Source organism: Argentina anserina, chromosome 6 (assembly GCF_933775445.1).
Source record: "Argentina anserina chromosome 6, drPotAnse1.1, whole genome shotgun sequence".
Taxonomy (NCBI): Eukaryota; Viridiplantae; Streptophyta; class Magnoliopsida; order Rosales; family Rosaceae; genus Argentina; species Argentina anserina.
The window spans coordinates 21543355-21548410 of NC_065877.1; the positions used below are offsets into that span (position 1 = coordinate 21543355).

The 5056-nt window shown below is 42.1% G+C and overlaps 1 long non-coding RNA gene across 1 annotated transcript; it reads left to right on the plus strand.

The window, feature by feature from the left end:
- Positions 1–2498: 2498 nt before the first annotated feature.
- Positions 2499–4816, plus strand: LOC126800051 (uncharacterized). Its single transcript, XR_007672678.1, has 3 exons — positions 2499–2795; positions 3586–3649; positions 4578–4816. It is a non-coding gene; the product is annotated as an uncharacterized LOC126800051 (long non-coding RNA).
- Positions 4817–5056: the final 240 nt, after the last annotated feature.

Consider the following 5056-nt stretch of genomic DNA (forward strand, 5'->3'; position numbering starts at 1 on the left):
GTGGTTATGTCATTTACAGTGATGCTTCGCTCCAAGGTTTGGGTTGTGTGTTGATGCAGCATGGAGGAGTTGTCGCTTATGGCTCGAGACAACTGAAGATTCATGAGAGGAATTATCCGACACACGACTTAGAGCTTGCGGCAGTTGTATTTGCCCTGAAGATTTGGAGACATTACTTGTATGGTGAGAAATTTCAACTCTTTTCAGATCATAAGAGTTTGAAGTACTTGTTCTCACAGAAGGAGCTGAATATGAGGCAGAGGAGATGGATGGAACTCCTCAAGGACTATGACTTCACATTAGAGTACCACCCGGGGAAGGCAAATGTGGTGGCTGATGCCTTGAGCAGAAAACCGAGAGGCGTGGTAGCTTCACTTATGGTCCAGGAATGGTTCATGCTAGAAGCTGCATCAGAGTTTGATTTGGTGCCATCGGGAGGAGAACCAAGGGTCTTTCTTGGTAGTATCACAGTACAACCCACATTGATCACGAGGATCATACAGGGTCAGGCGCAGGATAGACACTCACGAGCTAAGTTGGCGGATCTAGTAGTTGATACGCTTGATGAGTGTCCTTCTGAGTGGAGAGTTGGACCCGATGGAGGGTTGAGGTTTGGGGCAAGATTGTGTGTCCCAGGTTGTGATGATCTTCGGGAGGAGGTTCTTCGTACGGCACATCGTTCACGCTATACCGTCCATCCAGGGAACACCAAGATGTACAAGGACCTATGCAGACAATTCTGGTGGAACGGTATGAAGAAAGATGTAGCAGAGTTTGTATCGAAGTGCCTTACATGTCAGCAAGTGAAAGCAGAACATCAACGACCAGCTGGCATGTTGAAACCACTGACTATTCCTCTTTGGAAGTGGGAGCAGGTATCTATGGATTTTGTGACCGGGTTGCCTAGATCGAAGAAGGGTCACGATGCCATATGGGTGATTGTCGATCGATTGACGAAGTCGGCTCATTTTCTCCCAGTGTCGATGAAGTACTCAGTGGACGTGCTTGGGAAACTATATGTGGATGAGGTAGTAAGACTTCATGGTGCTCCAGTTTCTATTGTTTCCGATAGAGATGCACGTTTCACTTCGAAGTTCTGGGGTGGTTTGCAGAAGGCGATGGGCACCACCTTGGATATGAGTACAGCTTTTCACCCTCAGACGGATGGACAGACGGAGAGGGTGAATCAGGTGATGGAAGACATGTTGAGAGCATGTGTGTTGGATTTCAAGGGTAGCTGGGAAGATCATTTGAGATTGATTGAGTTTGCCTACAACAACAGCTACCATTCTAGCATTGGCATGGCACCGTATGAGGCACTTTATGGTAGGCCATGTCGATCTCCGATCTGTTGGGCCGAAGTTGGTGATGAGGCACTGATGGGCCCAGAGGTGGTTCAGGAAACCACTGAGAAGATCTCAATCATTCGGGATAGAATCCGGACCGCTCAGAGTAGACAGAAGAGCTATGCAGACCTGAAGAGGAGACATGTGGAGTTTGAGATTGGTGATCATGTGTTCTTGAAAGTTTCACCTATGAGGGGTGTAGTGAGATTCGGCAAGAAGGGAAAGTTAGCTCCGAGGTACGTTGGACCCTTTGAGATACTTGAGAAGGTGGGCGAACTAGCTTATCGACTAGCCTTGCCTACTAGCATGTCGGGTGTACACAACGTCTTCCACATTTCCATGCTGAGGAAGTATATACCAGATGAGTCTCATGTGATCGATCATAGCACCATTGAAGTGAAGGAAAATGCCACTTTTGTTGTCGAACCGGTTCGTATCCTGGATAGATCCACAAAGAAGCTTCGGAGGAGAGAAGTTGAGCTAGTCAAAGTGCTGTGGAGTCACCATGATGAGGGTGATGCATCTTGGGAGCTAGAGTCAGACATGATGACCAGATATCCACAGTTGTTTGTTGAGTGAGCTTGAATTTCGGGACGAAATTCCTTTAAGGGGAGTAGATTGTAATAACCCAAAATTTCAAACAATTTTAAGTTTGATTTGAATTCTATAAAATTTGGAATTTTAATATGAATGAATGTGATTGGTTGCGTTGTTATAAAACGAGCGACGGATACGTTCTCGGAACGTTCAAATTGAAAAACGTTACGTTTCCGCAACGTATATATCGACTTTTATTCCGTCGATCGGTTGCGAAAACTTTCTTCACGAAAGTTGTAGAGCTCGTCGATACGAGTTCGTGGATATGTGACGCGTTCGAATCGGACGTTGTGTGTAAAAGTTATTATTGACGGAAGATAGTTTCCGATTTTAAAAGGGGGTATAAAGGACATTTTGTGAAGTAGGGTTTCTATTTTCAGAAACCCTCTTCTCTCTTCCCTCTCTCTTCCGCCGCCCCTCTCTTTCTTTTCTCTTTCTTTTCTCTTTCTTTTCTCTCTTTTCTCTTTCTTTTCTCTTTCTTTTCTTTCTTTTCTCTTTCTTTTCTCTCTTTTCTCTTTCTTTTCTCTTTCTTTTCTCTCTTTTCTCTCTCTTTTCTCTCTTTTCTCTCATTCTCTCTTCACTCTCTCGGTTCTCTCTTTCTCCCTCTCTTCTTCTCTCTCTCTTTTCCTTCTTTTCCCCCGAGCTCTCTCTTCCTCACCATCGGCCTCACCACCGATCTCCCCCCTTAGGGAGACGTGGCCCACACCGCCGGTCTAGGAGGCGTCGCACCTCCCCGCACAAGCGACCCCGAGGTCGACTCCCTCTCTCTCGCCGCACCGGAGCTCCACCAAGACGTTGACTTTTCCTCCGCCTTATCCAAGCCATCTCCGGTGGTTTTAAAGCACGATTGAGGTGAGGTTTAGCATGAATAGGTTGTTGTGATGCTTGTTGTACGATTTGTGGTTGTTTGGTTGCGATTTGGAAGAGTTTGGAGGAGGAGGAGTTACCGCCGCCTAGAGGCGGCGCGTGTGGAGGTGTGGGGTGGCGTAGGGGCTGCCTAGGACCGTAGGAAGATAGGGGAGGAGGAGGGGAAGAGGTTAGGCACGGCGGTGGTGCAACACGCGCTGTTGGGAGTGTCGGCGCGTGGGCCCCACGCGCGGCCGGCCGGAGGTGGCGCGTGTGCCACACGCGCCGCCGTGTGAGGCGGTGTAATTAGTTTTGACTGAAGGGGTATTTTGGTAATTTACTGTGTACGGTAAATGTAAATGTAATTTTTATTTACTACGGTAAATGTAATTAAATTTTACCCTCGGTAAATGTAAAAATAAATTACTTTCAGTAAATGTAAAAAGTAATTTTGTAAAAGGGTAATTTAGTAAATTTTATTTACTGAATTTGTATTTACATTTAAATCGTACGTATACGTACAGAAATACGTATTAATATTTATACGTACAGAAATACGTATTAATATTTATACGTACAGAAATACGTATATAGTATTTATACGTACAGAAATACGTATATAGTACTTATACGTACAGAAATACGTATTAATTGAGTATTGCACAGTAACTGTGAATAGTGAACCGTGAACAGTAATTTCGTAAAACCGAAAATTGCTGAACAGTAACCAATTAATACTGTTACGGCATTTAAAGGTTTACGAAACGATTCTAAATTGTTTTCTTATTCTTTTAAGGTGATCATTAATCGAGGAAAGGAATTATCATCGGGAATTGAGGATTTACGCTCAAGTCAATAAGGTGAGTAAAATCTCACTGAATTACGAATCTACCCTCGCGGTGATTCAACATTTTTGCAAGTGTGTTTATTTAATGAATTACAACATGTATATAACTTAGTGGACTACGTATATATATAGTATAATGGTAATAAATACATATATATATATATATAGTTCATTAAAATTACATACTGTTATTAATTCATTAAAAATAGTCATTTCGGTGACAGAAAAATTGTGCATGTGTGATTTTAATGGTACGATATGATGTGAGATTATCGTACGTAATTTTTCAGGTGTTTATGAAATATGACATGTATATGATATAGTGGACTATGTATATATTGTATAAATGGTAAATAAATACAAATATATATAGTTTGCTATATAATATACTGTTATGATTTTTATTATGATATATTGTGAAAGTTTTAAAACGTACAATATGATGAGTGATTATTGTACATGATTTTATCTCGGAAAATGTGAAATATTGTGATTTGTCTTCGGACGTGATGTGTGGTACAATATGATGTGAGATTATTGTACATGTGAGGCAAGTCGGAACCTAGCCTTTGGCCGGGCGAAAGTTACGATACAGTTAGAGCTCTAGTCTGTCTGCCATAGTACTGCATGAGGTAACGGGTGGTTATCTGATCATGGGTACTCAGCTTGTTTTGGATGTTGGGTGGCGGGTGGTTACCCAACATCAGCGGTATACTAAGTGAGGGGTAACGGATGTGTACCAGCGCTCATTAGTTACCATTTTGTGAAAGTATTTGAGTAACCAGATGGGTTGCTCGTTTTCTCATGATTTTCATTATACTGTGTTGATGTGGAGTTGTGTCTTTTATGAGACGAGAGTTATTTTAATATTTTACTCATACGAGCTGTAAAGCTTACCGGGTTTGTGTCTACAATCCCGGTGCACCAATTCAATGGTGTAGGGGATACTTCCGCAGGTGCTGAGTAGTAGTGATTGAGTGACGACTCCGAAGACTCGAAGTCGATCGCATCCAGTCGTGGTGAGGTTCCAGCGTGGATTTTGTGTGAGATTTGGTGTGATTTTATTTGTGAGGTTATTGTGAGGATTATACAATTCCATTTGTTATATGTTGAATTATCATTTGGGTTTGTAATAATCGGCTTGACTGAGTTATATTTTAAACTCAGATGTGATCCGCTGCGACATTAAAATGATTTCGATTTCATTGAGATTATTTTTGTGTTTAACGATTTTAAGATTTTGAGTTTTGAAGCTCGAAATTTTAGGGTCGTTACAATCACTATCTGGTATTCGAACCCAACGGGTTTAAAATTCCAGGAAAATCTTGTTATCTGTTTCATACTCAATAGTGATTGATCTGGTGGCAAAAGAGAAAAGAGACTCGCCCAAACGTTACAGTGCAAACTTTGTGCAACAGAC